This window comes from Lycium ferocissimum, chromosome 11 (assembly GCF_029784015.1).
Source record: "Lycium ferocissimum isolate CSIRO_LF1 chromosome 11, AGI_CSIRO_Lferr_CH_V1, whole genome shotgun sequence".
In the NCBI taxonomy this organism is placed as follows: domain Eukaryota; kingdom Viridiplantae; phylum Streptophyta; class Magnoliopsida; order Solanales; family Solanaceae; genus Lycium; species Lycium ferocissimum.
The window spans coordinates 18,696,362-18,714,663 of NC_081352.1; the positions used below are offsets into that span (position 1 = coordinate 18,696,362).

Genomic DNA, 18,302 nt, shown 5'->3' on the forward strand with positions numbered 1-18,302 from the left:
AACATTTGTAACTCATGTAAACCAGCCATAGTATGGCAGTCGCAAACTACAACTACACAATTCCTATAGACCTATTTGGCTACCACTAGTCCCCCTACAGGTGTGAACACCTCAAAAGGTTTGATTGGCTCAGGTTTCACCCCGATACGATTGGCAATATAAAGAGTAATATATGACAAGGTAGATCCCGGATCAATCAATGCATACACATCATGAGAGGATACTGACAATCACTACTAAAAAAATAGCATTTAGTGACGGACGTATTCCGTCGCTAATCAGCATATATCTGTTGCTAAACATGTGTTGCGACGGATTAGCGACGGAATTTCGTCTGTTGCGATTTTGCGCGTTGCAAACCCATTAGCAACGGAAAATTGAAATCCGTAGCAAACTTAGCGACAGAGTAGCGACGTATGAGATCCGTTCCACATTATAGCAACGGATTATTTTTGTTGCTATTGTTATGAATTCCGTGACTAATTTCATATTTCATTTCGTCGTTTTAGTAAATTAGCGACGAAAACCATTGTCGCTAATCCGTCGCAAAATATTGAATTATTTGTGCCTGCATTTAGCGGCAATACAATATTTGTCCCTCTAGCAACGACCAAAATCCATCGCAAATCTGTCACAAATATTTTTCTTCTGTTTTTTTTTTTTAAATACACCTGTTGAAACATACTAAATACAAATTAATAAATACCCTTAAAAATAACTGACATTCACATAAAATAATATTTATAAAAAAAGTTCAAAATAGATAGCGAAATCCCAATCGTTAAGTCCAAAACACCGACAACACCGAGTTATCAACTACCAAAAGAACCCACACATCCATCAAGTATTGTTTGTGCATAAGTTTGTTCTTTCCAACAAAAAGCAAATAACATAAAAAAACTAATGCATGGGTGAAGGACTACGATCATCATCAGAAACTAAAGGATCAACATCGTCAACGTTAGCAGTAGTAGGAGGAGGCACTATGGGTGTCACAACCGATGGTTTGTCGACGGAGTATCCGGATGATGTGATGGTGAAGAAATCACTCCGCGTGCCTTCTCAATAAATAAAGGAAGCAAGCGATCAGTCAGTGTAGGAATCAATCGCATCACTAACTCCTCCATATTTTCTGTAGGTGCTAATTGAGAAGTTGAAGGTGCTGCTGATGCTGAAGCATTAAAGCCAAAATTGACGCAAAGATTCGGCCCATAATAACTTTGTGATTGAGATCCAAGACCATATATTCTTCTCTTCCTTGTTCCCCCCCAGCCTTCGTAATATGCTTCACATTGATCAATATCGACCGAGATTGTGATTTTTCCCGTAATATTTCTTGATATCTTTCCTGTAATAATTAGTGAAATTAAAACATCAAGAATACTAACCATTCAATTTTACCAAATAAAAAGAGAAATGAATTCCAAAGATAAGAGAGCAGATATTTATCCATTTTTCGTTGGAATTGAAGTCTCATGATTACCAACAAAAAAGAGTTTCATACAACTTGGATATAAATGATCATATACACTGTCTCATAGTCAAGTAACAGAACATGAAAAAAAAGACAATTAGAGTTCCTAAACAACAAATAAAAGGTCAATTTCAGGCTATTTCCTACTGATTTAAGTCATTACTGATACTACTTTTCAGTTCTTCCTGTCTAGTAGACTGTTTATATCAAGAAAAAGTAAATTGGCCAACATCAATAGGATATACAGCTTAGGAGTTGGTTGTTGCTGTAGTGATGGTAGGAGAACAGCAGCGTTATGTGCAGCAGGTGGAAAGCAATAGAAGGGCTCAAAGGATTCAATTTCAGCATTATTACACAAGGAGTAACAGCTATGGGAGTTTGAATAGCGCAACTAGCAGCTGGTTCCACTGCATCACAGGAACAGGCTAGTTTTGAAGCTAGAGTAAAATGAATTTGGCATTATGAATTTGACACACTTGAAAATTTTGTTTGGAACAGCTATGTATGTATCAGTGAGGAATTAAATTAATAACAAGTGAACATACCATTGATGGCTGAGGCACATGGTTGATAAATTAAAACTTCACTTGACTAATGACTTGCTGAATGATTTGCTTAAACAAACTTAATTAATAGACTTAAGAATGATAAACGACGAGCATCAATTAACTGCACAATTATGCTAAACACAGTCTTTATGCTCATCAGTTCATCAGTCTTAACAACATCCTAAGCCAGACTTCTATTCATTTATATCCAGGATTTCTTTCACATAAGTTAAGCAAAGGATCATGCTTCATGGTTCACATCTCACAATATCTTTAACTACACCAAGAGGTTCAAATTTGACAGGAAATGAAGTTAACATGCTTATTTTTTCAATGTAAGACCCCAGACAAGCATCACAGGCTTCATAGGTTATTAGGAAAGTTCACAGATGCCACAAATTACATTTTAAAAGTCTTTTGAACCACTCTGCATACATTCTGGGACTGATCCACTTTCTAGTGGAAATGACCTGGGGCATTTTTGGTGGATAATGGCATATTTCATTAAAACTGTGCTTTGGTTTGCTACTGTTGGAACCAAGGACATCAATACTATGCTTGCTTATAGTATTGCTTGTATCAGTTTTGGATTATTGCTGGTGCAAAGGTGGTTCAAAGGAGATTTTGGCTGTTCTATTGATCCAACAAATTATTTCAAATTATGGAGGAAGGCAACAGCTCATTCAAATTTTCAGGTAAGAAAAAGAAGTCAAAGCTTGCAAAACAGCAAAAGGAGCATGCTGAGAAGCTGGTAGCCATCAATGAGCTCAAGAAAAAGAGAGAAGAAATGAAAATTCAATTGGCAAATAAGGAATTTTCAGAGGAAAAGGAAGAGGCTTTTAAAATTGGTGAGAAGTATCAAAGTGAAGTTGAGTTCAGTCATTTTTCAGAACTACCAAGTACTGGAAGAAGGATTATCAACATGGATAAGTTTCATATTCCCAACCTTAGAATTAGAGCTATGCAGAAAAGAGGAGCCAATGGATAAAAGACAATGCAGACAAAGGAAGAGATGTACTGTGTGTGTTCATGCTAAACCTGCTATTGTATGGTTTTTAATGGGTGGTATTAGCTATGCTCATTCCTATTGAAAACTTGCAATATCTGGCTAAGTTTGACACATATAGTAATACAAAACTACTTAGCATTACAACTACTGAGAGGAACAAGAAGCACTTACATATTGAGCTGGTTTGATAACACTGGTGTGTGGTTAACAGCAAACAAATGCATGGAAGCAAACCAAGTTCATATAGTGATAGGTCTTTGGGCAATGATTCATAGCATAGAATTTGTTTATTGTTGTGCTTTTATTTTGACAGTGTTACTTGTACAGCTGATTGGTTTCGTTTGATATATAATAATAACCACTAAGAAACATGCTTAGTGGTATATTTGATTTTAAAAAAAAAAAAATACATTCTGGGACTGCAGAACACCAGACTATCTAACAGGATTCATAATGTATGCTTCACTTCTTAATATAGGATCCTACATAGGTTTTGATCTCAAATAAAAGCCATTTTGATTTGTTAAAGAAGCAATTTTTAGCTTTGACAATCCAGAGATTCCATGTTTTATTGTCCTTTCTTTATAACATCTGTATGAACAGTGCTAAAGCTCAAACAAATCATCACAAGGGAAACAATCATAGCATATATCAAATAAGGGGGTTCTGGATGACCTTAAACAACAAGTTACAAACATATCACAACCATCATACCAGTCTTTATGCTAAACACAGTCTTTAGTTATCATTAACCACACCTTTACGAGACGTCGGCAAAACACTGCTGTTTAGAGCAGCTAGGTAAAAGCAGTGCAATGCAAAACACTGCTGATTGAACTTACATGGACAGCTCGGGCACGCTCATCAACAAAAGATTCTCCATCATGATCATGTGTATGGACATGCAAATGTACCTCACCTGGTGTTGGATCTCGACCCTTTGTAACAGCCTATGCAAAAGTTACTCATTTCAGAAAATTACACCAAGAACAATAGCAGTATAACCAACAATAGACAAACCTAAATAATTCAAGAAAGACAACAACATAGTAATCAAGAAAATAGCAATATATATACCTAGGTAAACCAGAATCAAGAACTGCAAAAAACACCTTGAAAAACCAATTTTCAAGTAGTAAATATACAAAATTTAAGAGTGTATGAAAAAAAATATATATACTTACAAGTCTCTTGCGATGCTCCCCAATGCAGATAGAGCCACCCGTGTGAGTCCCGGCAGCAACTTCTTTCCCTCCACAACGATTCTTTGCATTTATCTCCGACTTTTCGACACACTTAGGATCCGCCCAAAGTTGTAACCAGCGTTCCCACACATTATCAGACACATAATACGGCTTAACCCTTTTATGTTTAATTTTTCTAATGAAATTCCTATACTTTGTTGCTGCCTTAGTATTCCAATGTTTTCTTATTACACTCTCAGGAATCGAAGAGTCCCAATGGTATGTCTTCTGAAAACAGTTTGTAAACTAATATTATTAGTATCCTAACTATAAAAGCTAATACACTTATAAAACGAATTATATATGATGAAATTTATACCTTGAATTCCCCAAAATAAAAATTTCTAGTATCTTCTGAGACACCTTTCCAATTGATTCCATTGGGATCAAGTTGATTTTTGAAAGATGCGGATATGGTATTAGAGCATTCTTTAGAAGGTTCCAACCTGCATAAATTTGAAAATATTATTTCAAGACCTACCACAAATTATATAAAAAAAAAAAATACAAGCATGGACTAACCCTGCAGGAGTAAGAGTAACAAGTGTAAGTGTCCGCTGTCTACGACGACTACTGGACTCTTCTTCGCTGACAGTGTTGCTCTGGTTTGATGTACCCTCATCTACCGGGCCGCTCGTATCGTGTGTAATGGGAGATAATTCGGGGATGGTTGGGTTACTACCGTGATCCGACGCTTGAACCGTGGCGTACCTAAAGTTTGAACATGGTTTATAGGATCTGGCCCACCTATGGAACTCGTACCACCTTGTTGAGGACTAACTGTGGTGGGAATAGGAATAGTAGGCATGTTTGCATGACGAGCAGAATCACCCCTAAGTGAGGACTTTCCTACATGACCTTCGCTACCTCGACCATTTCCTCGAGCGATATCTACAAAAAAATGTGGACGTGAGGAAATTAAAGCAACCATCAGTAAAGAGGTTTTTATACAAGCTGTTTGCAAGTCTACAAAGAGGTTTTAACAGACCTGAGGCTTGAACCGGTGGCGTACGTACAGTTTGAACTTGGTTTATAGGATCTGGCCCACCTATGAAACTCGTACCACCTTGTTGAGGACTAACTCGTACCACCAGGTAAAGCGTCTTTCAACAATTGTATCATTTGGTTATAACCTCTCTGTGACAAAGTATTCTCCATTTTAATATTTAACATTCTAGAGACTACTGCAAGTTGAGAGAGAGAAGAACCGGGATATAATTTTTCATCGCTGACTTTGTAGCAAATTGTAAAATCTTTGGGACTCGGGATTAGGCTCCTCCTCCATTGAAGGATTAGGCTCCTCCTCCATTGAAGGTTCATAAGGATGAGAAGAATCAACTTCAATATTGCTATAAGATTACGAACTCGAACCCTGACCAAAGTTGGGTCCAGCTGCATCCAAGACCATTTGTCGGTATGGATTATCGAATCCCGATTCAGGTTGAGAACCACCATGCAAATCATTACCAGAAGCTATCTCACCTATCACATCTTTTTCCCCTTGATACTCCCAAACAAAATAGTCCTCAACAAATCCAAAATTAAAAAGGTGATATTCAACGATTTCAACATCCATGTATTTAATGTTGTGACATTTTTTACATGGACATCTAACCTTGTTACCGCTCATGTAATTTCGTTGAGAAAGTGCAAATTGGATAAAATTATCTACACCGGTTACAAAGCTAGAGTTTATACCCCTCGGCCATCCAACCTATTGTACATCCAATCACGCTCTAGATTATTCATGTTCCTATTAATGTTGACATAAACAAAGCAATCAAATTAATGTTCGTCTTCATATCATTAATACAACCGAATGACCTCTAAATGGAAGAACAAGCTGAAATAACTTAGTGAAACAGAACATATCATTCACCTTTTAGTTAAAAAAAAAAATGACAAACTGAAACAAAACTGAAACTGAAACAAAAAAAATCGAGTAAGAAACCCAGTTCACTAACACTGATTTCAAATCACAGATTATATAAAAAATGTTGAGTTCTTCAAGCTTTTTCTCGACATGCAACGAATTAAAACAAACTTTAACCACCAAATAATATTATCCTACAAGATTTAGCACAAACAAAGGTCGAATTTCCATTTTCATCAGATTTTGGCCGAAATAGAGATTCCCAACACTTAACCTTCAAATAAATTATAAATCCAACAGTTTTCAACACACCCAACTTCGATTTTAGCCCAAAAAAACACTTAGAGACACTCTGTCCTTTAGATAATAAGTAAGAAAACACAGATATCGCTTTCAATGGTGATGAAAGAAGGGGAAATGTATCTTAATTTCGTTTTAGATTCAATGTCAGAAACACACGTTAAGGAGATAAAGAAGAAAGAAACTGCCCATAAAACATAGAAATATCAAAACATACCTTTCCTTTAGATAAAAGTTGCAGTAGAAGAAGAGAAAAACACAATAGAAACCCTAGATTCACATTATTTTGATCTATGTTGTGCTCTCTCTCTCTATGTTAGCAATTTCGCACAGTCTATCTCTCTATCCGTGTTGGCTGCTGTGTTTGGAAATGAAATAATGTGTACCCTAGCTAGGAGATATCTGTTTTTTTTTTACATTTAACGACGGAATAGAGACGGATTTTATATTCCGTCGCTAAATAATACATTCATTTCTTTTGATAATTAATATTGCGACAAAATATTCCGTTGCTGCAAATATATTTTTTTTTCTCGAAAAATTAAAGGCCTAGCGACGGATATTTCGTTCTTTGAATCCGTCGCTAATTAAAAATAAAATTTGTCGCGCCTCTTCTGTTGCTAAAGGATTAGCAACGAAAACTGAGTTTCGTTACTAATAATTAGCGCGAATTTTTGGGGGATAATAGTCAAAATACCCCCCAACGTTTGACCAAAATGCCAACTACACAACGAACCTTTGCGGGGGTCCTATTACCCCCCTGGACAAATTTTTTCGCAGCAAAATGGCCCTTTTTGCCGATGTGGCGATCAATCGCCAACCCCCAAATATTAAATGGCGGTTGTCCACACGCGCCTGGCCCACGTGCCACGTGTTTAATTTTGCCCCATTTTTTATTAATTTCCCCCTTCCTCCATCCATCTACTCTTCTTCAAAAAAAAAAAAAAAAAATCTCTCAATTTTCCATACTCCATTTTTATTAAGGATCTGAAAACCCATACCCAATTCTCCTTCATCTTCATCAACATTATCATCATCATCATCATCATCTTCACTAGGAGTTGAAAAAAAAATCACACCAACTTGCTCAAATCTAATCCAAACAAACCCAAATGTGAAAGGAAGCTTCCTAACACCAAATAGAACAAAGTTCATCCATTAATTTGATTAAACAATCAAGAATTTAGAGAAACCCATTTGGTGTTCTTCATAGCTTTCTCCAAATTCTTAGCAATGAAGTTTAATTTTCTCCCCAAATCAACTCAAAGAATTAGTGCTTAAATAACTCCAACCAAGCAACAAGTAGCAACTCCAAACAAGCAACTTCCAATCGATTTTCTTTAACAAGATTAGATTTTTCATCCTTATTTTTTTTTCCGCATTTTTCCTTTTTCTTTCTTGATTTTTCATTTTTTTTCTTGATTTTCGTTTATGGTGGAAAGTCGTTTCTTTAGCAAGTTGTTCGGAATCATATGTGGATTTTCTTCAGGTTGAGATTTTCGTTTATAATGTATATTTTTTTGACAACAAAAAATGGGGATGGATATTAAATAGGGTGAAGATGAAGATGAAGTAGCCTAAAAATGGAGGAGTTCAAATTTTATCTACTTGGCATCATATGTGGCGACTAGTTGGCGTCCAAAACGAGTCGGATGCGCATTTTTAAAGGCCGTCACGCGCCACCGGGCGGTGTATTCACGCTCTCTGCCACATCAGCAAAAAAGGGCCATTTTGCTACTGAAAAAATTTGTCCAGGGGGGTAATAGGACCCCCGCAAAGGTTCGGTGTGTAGTTGGCATTTTGGTCAAACGTTGGGGGGTATTTTGACTATTATCCCCCAAAAATTCGCGCTAATTATTAGTAACGAAACTCAGTTTTCGTTGCTAATCCGTCACTATATAATGAGATAAAATTTTAGTTGCCTTTTTTGCGACAAAATGAGAAATCCGTAGCTAATCCGTCGTTAATTAGCGACAGAATATGGTCTGTCGCTAATATTCCGTCACTAAACGTTGATTTTTTAGTAGTGAATATACCTGTGACAACGTCAGGGGAGGACTCAAGATCCTGCCGTCCAACTAGTACATATATACGATTCTGAGAGCCGCTTGCACTGGATGCTCCTTCCCTACCTCACGCCGACTTCTCTGTCGGTGCTCGCGAACCCCGCCCGCGGAGCGTGCAAACGATGAAGAACTCCACTCACCGATCCCGGCGGGTTGGTTCCTACCTCTGCCAGCCACCGATGGAAAATCACGCATTATGTGCCCTGGCTGACCACAGGCATAACAAGTATCTAAACCAATGCGGTACTATCCCGAGTGCAGCCTACCACACTGAACACATCATGGTATAGGTGGACTCCTTTGACTGGGATCGCCTCTATGCTGGGAACTCAAAACTCTGGAGCTCTGGCCCGGTTCAGAATAAATAGGACAATCAAATCTTTTACCAGCGAACTGCGGAGGTGTACTGCCCGCCGATCGACTCCGTATGAATGGAATCGCCGCCTTTGACTCCCTCTGAACTCGCTAGCGGCACCGGAAGATCTGTCCCTCTTACTTTACCTTCTATCAGAATCACACTCGCCCCTCTATGGCTACTACTGTTCCTCCAAATTCTGAGCATAGGCCTGAATATGAGTACCTTCTATCAGAATCACGCTCACCCCTCGGGCACTTATATTCCCCGTCCGATATTCAAGAACTTGTCGGCTCTGGCCCGTCGAACTTCCGGTGGCAGATAATGTCGAAGGAAAGCATTAATGAACTCTTGCCATACTGGGGGACGTGAATTTGCCCCTCACGAAGACATCTAAGTGTTGTACCAGTGGACGGCCACATCCCGCAGTCTTTAACAAGACAATTCAACTGACTCAGTATCAGAAGCATGTATTATTCTCAACGTCCTCAGCATCTTATCTATAAAACCCTGCGCAGTCTTCATCCGGCTTTGACCCGTAAAATTCTGGAGGATTCAGGTTAATAAAATCACGGGCTCTTGCGCTGACTGCTCTATCACCCTGGCTCGCGCCCTGCCACTGTGGCCAAGCGGTAACCAACTAGATCAGCAACTGAATAGCCTCGGTCATCTGCTGGCCTGAGCACCTAGTGGAGGAACTAGGGGTACTGAAGCTGGAGCTGAGGCCCCTTCATGCTCCTCTATTAAGGGTAGAGTAGGAGAGGTCCGAGATGGAACCTCATTGTGAGACTCACCCTCTTCTATCTCTGCCGATGGCTCCCGATTAGTCCTCCTTCCGGCTACCGTCTTGTCCTTCTGGGCTGTTGTATCTTTCCTCTTCATATACATCGCTGAAATTATAGCACACGATTAGGAAAAAGGGAAACATGATAACATGGCTCTATCGTACGATTTAAAATGAGAAACAAAGGTCAATTATTCCTAAATGCCCTGCAGCCTCCTGTTTATAAGTGTGGCGCGCTTCGCACCCATAAATAGGACTCAACCGGACACGGCTCATAGACACGCCCTAGGACAAACTACTCTGATACCACATTTGTCACGACCCAACTCGAGGGCCATGACGGGCACCCGGAGCTAACCTACCGATTACCTCTAAACATACACCTCATAATCATATTTAGGTGGGCTATAAGCTAGCTCATATGCATCATACTCTGTAAGAACATGTATCACAAAATAATGGCACGTCTTCATATAATCATCAACAACCATGCCTATAAACATAAGACAACAAGATTGTCTATATACTGTACATCAATACGTATTGTTAAGACTACAGAATATCTAGGTACATGCACTGGTCTACGAGTCTCTAGATAGAATACATGAATCCATAAGGACGGGGCAGGACTCCGCCATGCCCAAGTGTATATACATACAAAAGAGTAGTACTAATAAGATGCAGCTCCGAGACAATTAGAGCCTTTCTGACACTCCACTGATAAAGCTCCTAAGAATCAGGTCCATCTACCTATCTACCTGCGGGCATGAACGCAACATCCATAAGAAAAGGACGTCAGTACGAACAACGTACTAAGTATGGAAGGCATGAATAACAACATAATAAGAAATATAGAACATAACAGGAGATAAAGATAACCTGTACATCTGATTGCCTCATAAGGAGAAAACCATGCATGCTTAGCTTACTAAAGAAAACATTTCTCATATACATATATAACATAATCATTAGCCCGCGTCCGGGCCTCCCACATCCGGGGTAACCATCTCACGCTGCCCACTAGTGATGCTACCCGGCCATATAGGCACGGTGTTAATATCATTATCCATAGCCGCCCATCGTAGTGGTGCTGCCCGGCCGTATAGGCACGGTGTTAATATCATACATGAAGCATGCATGAGAGCCCAACTAAAAGCTACAACTCCATCGAAGTGACGTACGGTCGGTAACCTCCGATTTATATTATGGAACAATCATCATCGCTATATCTCACCTTGAAGGAACAATTATTATAAGGTGAGATCAACAACAATGAATAAAATCGAGAAAATCATGAAATAAGCTCAATAATCTCATAATAGCACTAAAATCTTAAGCTTTGGATTTTCTAGAATTAAAATCATCATCATCATGTTCATCATAGAAAACATCTTATCTTTAGTATCATAAGAAGCTTTTAAGAATCATGAACTTCTAACTTTTGGAAGTAAGAAGGTTATGGAAACATATATGGAATCATAACATAAGAATCATGCCTTTTGAAAGAAAGGGACTAGCCTTAACATACCTATTTGATCCCCCACTACTTAACACTTATTCTCCCGAGCTCGTAATTCTACATTCAGGAGAAATCATACTATTGTTAGACTTATTGTCATATGCCTATCTTAAGTCTTTAAATTAAACTTAATTAGAATCTGCCAAAATTCGAGCAGCATCTCCCCTAGTTATATCCCTAGCCTAAAATCACAATACCAACACAACAACAACAATAGCAATACTAACGTCAACAACATCATCATCAACACCAATATACTCCATAAAACATCCCACACGAAGTTTTTCCCAATTTCTCAACCAACCATAACAATATTCACAATACCATAATCAAAGAATTTTATTCAATTTAATCTCAAATTAATCCAAAATCTCCTTTCAAATTATTCCATAGTCATCTTTTTCACTTTAATACTTTGCAACTTCTCTTCTATGATTCTCTTCTTTTATAGGACTTGCTAAACCTTCAAATCAACTTAATCATGAGAAATAGGATGGAGAACATACCTTACGCTAGAAGAACTTCACCCCACTCAACTTCTTCCAAGACCAAATTCATCACAATATTAAGTAGAGACAAGAACAATCCTTGTCCATGAATTAGCTTGGGGTTTTTGAGTTTGATCCTCTTTTGTGATGATATAGAATGTTGTTGAATGGTGGAGAACCTTCAAGAACACTCTTATAATAGAGAGAGAAGTGTAGGAAATTCTAGAGAGGTGTGGAGATGTTAGGAGATTTTAAGAGGGTTGTGGAGTTGAAGAAAAATGAATAAAATGAAGTGTAGAGGCCCTTTTATAGGTGCCAAGCTCGGGTTGGGCCGGGTCACCCCATAAGTGGGCTTTTAAGTGAGCTTCCCGGATTTTCCGCCTAGGTTCGTATTCCTCTGACTATCAGTTTTAAAACGCCCATAACTCCCTACTCCGATGCCGTATTGACAAACGGTTTCTTGCGTTGTAAACTAGACTCGACGAACTTCATTTTAGGCTCTTGAAACACCTTAAAACTCCTACTGTACCCTGGGATATACCCCTCTATATTTGACCTAAAATTTCTGTCCAAAATTCTTCCAACTTTTTTTTTAATTTTCAACAAACTTATTTTCTTCGATTTGTTTGGTGTCGGAACCTTTAGACACTTGCTTAACACTTGTTAAGAGTATCCATTAACCTTATAAGGGTTCCATGACATCTCCGAGCTTGCGTTAGTATACTTACAATGCAAACGATGTGAAAATTTTAAGAGGTGTAACATTAACATTATTAATCAATCCTAGCATTAAACCCATGATTCTTGAATGAAAAACCTAGGATTGCAAGGTAATATTTCTCAAAGTGACTCAAGCTATGGTTATGGGTGTTCTAAATCGTAAAAGTGAATTGTTGAATTACGTAAGGCTTAATTAAGGTATGTCTCTTTTGAAAACCTTATTTTGGATGTGTGTCTCCTTTTCAAAAGTTCTTTATTGAATAAAAAGGTGAAATTTTCATACTTGAAAACTCTAATTCATGCCTTGATTGTGGTTGGTGTGCGTGAGGGGAAAAGCCTACATTATACCTTGATTGTATTATACACTATACATGTATACGTAATTCTAATCGTTTTCCTCTATAAGCGATGATCATCAATAATGGCTAAGGAAATGGTAATAGTGTTTTATGTCACGACCCAACCCCGTAGGCCGCGACTAGTACCCGAACTGGGCACCCGAACACACATACACATCAGAATCCCAACACTGGTCTACGCGTACACAAATATCAAATGTAACGTCACACTATCGCAAACACGAATACAGACATATCGAAACCGGTAAGGCCGTGTCTCAAATTTATTTTATTTCCGTAAAAATTTTGACAGAGTTTCCTTTGTTTTTCCGACTATCCAAAAATAACCCCCGCACGCAGTAAAATACTAAACGAGGCCACACGGGGCCAACAAAACATCATATATATATATACACGGGCCGACAAGGCCGCCACATGGGCGAAACCGCCCAACACACGTATCATACAAGTCCAACCAAACCAATCGGGCACAACCCACGCACGTATATCCACGTACCCTAAACGTAATGCCGTAATCATATGACGGGACGGGGCCCCGCCGTACCCCCGAATAGACAAATATGTACAACGTAAAAGTATATACCAAAATACGGCTCGAAAATAAAGGAGCACTCCAACAAGCAGAGAGGATGACCTACACTCGCGGATCACCAAGTGGAGCGTCCGTACCGCGGGCATGAAACGCAGCCTTCGAGAAAGGGGGTCAGTACGGAATATGTACTGAGTATGCAAAGCGGAAACAGAATTAATATAGTCATAACCGAAACAGGGAGTGCGAAGAGTGTATACAACAATAAAATAATTTAGGCGAGTCAACATTAATCGACCGATCAAGTCCAGGCTATCCCAGCATAGCACATCATACAATACACATACATGTAGGCCGCGGCCGAGAATCGCACACCCATACCGCGGCGAGATAGTCAATAACACACACATACCGCGGTCGAGTATCCGGCGGTCAATAACACACACACGCGCGGTCGAGTATCCGGCGGCTAATAACACACACATACCGCGGTCGAGTATCCGGCTAACACACACACACATACCGCGGCCAAGTATCCGGCGGCTAATAACACACACATACCGCGGCCAAGTATCCGAACCCGGTGACCTAATAACACACACATGAACAATTAAATAATTAAGTCATTTGAAATAGGTAAAATAATTAGTTAGTACGAAAGTTTATTTCACAAAATATTTCTAGAGTGGTACGTATGGCTCCAAAACATAGCCTAATGTTTCATAAGGTCCAAAGCATTATTTTATAAGAGAAAATTTCAAAATCGACGATTCTTTATCGAAGCTTATCCAAAAAGAAATCCGGTAGGACAAGTAAAGCATCTCGGGGTTATCGGGCCCACCTCGGGTCGGATCGAGGCGGCGAACATAATTTACGAACAATTGGAGGCCAAAGGATCATACATAATGATTTCGAAGTGACCCGATCACATTTCGATAAGTTTCGGGCTTTGGATTGCATTCTAGCCAAAATAGAGCCTTTAGGCTTCAATTGAATTGAATGAATAGTAGCCGTCTTGTAGATCGAGTTTCGAGGAGCGTAAATGCTCCGGAGGTTCCAATATTCACCTAACATACTAAGACATGCCCAATGAAGGAGTAGGAAGCTTCACATACCTTGCGGACGTCCTACGCTCGCTTAAGCTCAATTCCCGTTTCCTCCAAAATCTGCAATTGGTCACATTTACCAATTGTCACTTGTAAGCTTTAAGGCTAAAATTTGGAAGTAATGCTTGCCTATGGAAATTCCGACAGCACTTCCCCTATAAATTTAACATCCCCGAGGATTCAACTCGGCCAATTCAACAACACAATACCAACAATAACAATCACCAACAACAATATCCAATCCAAACACACATTCTAGCATCAATAGTGCTTTTCTACATAAATTGCCAACATTCATAGTCCTCAAGGTAATCACTTACATGCAATTTAACATTATTATTTATTCATCCAAATACCAATCCGAACTCGTTCCAACGACATTCAAAAGCATTCTAATCAAATCACATAAACGTTCAAACAATCCAACAACTACTCCAAGTGACACTCCGAACTCAATACGACATCCATAATACATTTTTAACTTCCAAATTCATTCTTTTCATCAACAATCCACATATTTACAATATCATTTCCATAGGTACAATATTTACATAAAAAGCACATTAAAGTGCCAAACGCCCCAAATCATTTACAATCTTCAACTTAGTTCATAAAACTCTCATTTAAAGCATGACATCCGTAACGGCGTCAATCAACTACTACATAAAATTATTACATTCTTGTCACCCATAATGACCCATTTTCGGCCACACCATGCACACCCATATTAATGATTCTCTTCCATTTCATCACACTACAACAACCAAACATGCTAGAATAGAATTGTTCAACACTTCTAACACAACATACATATACACGGCCACACCTACACCACACGGCCTCACTTTCTACATACCATATTTCATGATTTTCATACATTTTAGCATATTACAACATACACACATCATTCATAACACATAAAACAAGCTTAATTCTTACCTTTCTTCTTCAACTTCCAACTTGTCTAGGGTTGACAAATGTTGAAAACGGATGGTCTATCGCCCCAAACAACAACTCCACGTCGACGAGGACCCTTCAATTAGTGGTTTTACTAGGATGAAATAATTTTGGAAGGGCTAATTTTTGGTCTTGATTTTTCAAGCCTTGGCCGAATGGCTCTAGGTGTTGTTCTTCAAGTTTCTTGATTTTTCTAAGTCTTGAAAATGAGAAGATGACTAAGTGGTCATCTTTTGTATATACATATATATGCCACACAAGTGTCCAATGGGTTGGACTAATTAAATTATGCCAAACCATGTGTGGGACCTACATGACCATATGGATGATCTCATAAATTTTTCTTGCATTTTCATCTTTCCAAAATTCCTTTTAAGTCCCCAATATTCCAAGTTCCAATTTTGCCCTTAGCCTTTCTCGATATTTCCACAAGCCATTTTGTGAATTTCCACTTTTACCCCTAACCTTTCTTAATATTTCCGCATTAGTACTTTCATATGCAACTCATGTAAGTTTAACAAGATCAATATGTAGCATTGCCCTTGTCTCGTCGCAACGATTTCAAACTATCCGAATGTGCGAACTCACGGGATATAACATCCTCCCCCCCTTTAAAACATTCGTCCCCGAATGTTAAATTAGCCTTACGGAATCTTATATGCATTTGGGGGAGTTTCTTTTACAACTATCACAAATAGTTCATACATCAATCATAATAACCAATTAAAGAGTTTAAATTACCTGTACCCGCATCTGGTGGCGCCTCCTGATCCTGTCCACGGGTGAACGCATATAGGCGGTTTGATGGACCGCCAGAACTGGGGGCTCCGCCACGGCCCCTGCCACGGCCTGCTGGCGGCGGCATGCCCCGCCCCATCGGGCGCATAGCCGCAGAGGGTGAAGACGAACCGGCAATCGACCCGGTAGGTCGCGCCGCCCCCCGTACCGCCTCCGAGTGGACAATCTCTCATATAGTGGCCCCGCTGGCCACGCGTGAAGCAAGCACCCGCGGCACGACGACAATCCCCTCCCAAGTGGCTGCCTCCTACAATACGGACATCGGGGTAGGGGGTGGCCTCAACTCGGCCGGGGTCTAAGTCCATCCGTGGCCCGAGGCCCGGGAGCTCGACCTCGTCTCTAAATACCCCGCACTACCCGGGCTCCATCCGGTGAACCGCGGGGGCATACCGCGCCGGGCCGGGGAGGGCATCCGTCCCGCCGCCGCCGAGGCCGCCCGCTCGAAAATCTCCGCAGTACCCCGCCGATCCGGCCCTCGGGGCCTCCTCCCGTCATCATCTCTACCGACCGATCGGCCCTACGCCGATCCTCCACACCCCGTGCATAGGCCCGTAGCCGGCGATGTCCATGTCGGGTCCGTGCCGCCATCGCCATACAACAACAACCAAGTAGCGATCTAATCCCATTACGTACCGGTGCATCCGGTCACCATATCCGCCACTATAGTAGGTGCATATCGGGCCAGGGAATCAAACTCCAGATTATATTCACGAACACTCCGCCCCTCTCGCTTTTATCCGTGTAAAAATCTGTCAACTCTCGCCCTCCGCAACTCTGGAGGCAGGAAGTGGCGGAGAAAAGCAGCTGTAAACTCGTCCCACGTAGCTGGGGGAGCACCCTCACCCCTGGACAGTTCCCACGACTCGTACCAGTTAAGGGCAATACCCCGTAACCTGTGCGAAGCGAGCTCGACAGACTCGGTCTGTGAGGCCCTGACCAGTCCCAATGAGCGCCTCATCTCCCGAATGAAGTCATGGGGGTCCTCGTCGGGTTTAGACCCGAAAAACCGGGGGCTACATGTCAAGAAATCACGAACTCTCAAGCCTGTCGCGTCCGTCCGCATCACCACCCACCGCCGCGTCCGCGAGTCCGTCCCGCCACTATTGTCGCCGCACCAGAATCGTACGGCCTCCCTCGCCGTCCATTTCTCCTGTCCTCCATACCCGGCTGGGGAGCGGGCGCTGGAGCTGCTGAGGGACCTACTCCAGCCTCCCTGGGTGGTGGAGTGGCTGAACCCTCTGAATGCAAAACAATACCAGGTCTAGTCTGCGCACGAGCCCGTGTAACTGTAGCCCTCGGTGCTCGACTAGTCTCATCTGCCTTCGCCTTGCCCTTCTGGGCAGCCGTCGTCTTCTTCGGAGGCATCTCTGAAAAACATAGCAATTGATCGAAAAGAGTCATCCTAATATCACGCCTCTAACGCACGATCTAAGATTCAAAGAAAAGTAACACCCTAGATGTCCCGTAGCCTCCCGTTTATAGATGTGGTGCACAACACACCGATAAACAAGACTCTACGAGACACGGTCTCGTGGATATTCCGAGGACGAACCGCTCGATACCACTTTTGTCACGACCCAACCCCGTAGGCCGCGACTAGTACCCGAACTGGGCACCCGAACACACATACACATCGTAATCCCAACACCGGTCTACGCGTACACAAATATCAAATGTAACGTCACACTATCGCAAACACGAATACGTACATATCGTAAACCGGTAAGGCCGTGTCTCAAATTTATTTTATTTTAAAAATTTTGACAGAGTTTCCTTTGTTTTTCCGACTATCCAAAAATAACCCCGCACGAAAAATACCAACGTAGGCCACACGGGGCCAACAAAACATCATATATATATATACACGGGCCGACAAGGCCGCCATGGCGGGTGAAACCGCCCAACACACGTATCATACAAGTCCAACCAAACCAATCGGGCACAACCCACGCACGTATATCCACGTACCTCTAAACGAATGCCGTAATCATATGACGGGACGGGGCCCCGCCGTACCCCCGAATAGACAAATATGTACAATATATAAAAGTATATACCAAAATACGGGCTCCGGAAATAAAGGAGCACTCCAACGGCGAGAGAGGATGACCTACACTCGCGGATCACCAAGTGGAGCGTCTGTACCTGCGGGCATGAAACGCAGCCCCCGAAG

The 18,302-nt window shown here is 40.9% G+C and overlaps 1 long non-coding RNA gene and 1 pseudogene across 1 annotated transcript; both read right to left on the reverse strand.

The window, feature by feature from the left end:
- The window catches only part of LOC132038093 (beta-glucosidase 13-like), an 82,610-nt pseudogene that overhangs the window by 28,663 nt on the left and 35,645 nt on the right, over window positions 1-18,302 (reverse strand).
- LOC132037447 (uncharacterized) lies at window positions 704-5,358 on the reverse strand. The gene is made up of 6 exons (XR_009409890.1): window positions 5,264-5,358; window positions 4,798-5,166; window positions 4,595-4,721; window positions 4,216-4,503; window positions 3,874-3,981; window positions 704-1,348 (listed from the first exon to the last, which is right to left on the reverse strand). It is a non-coding gene; the product is annotated as an uncharacterized LOC132037447 (long non-coding RNA).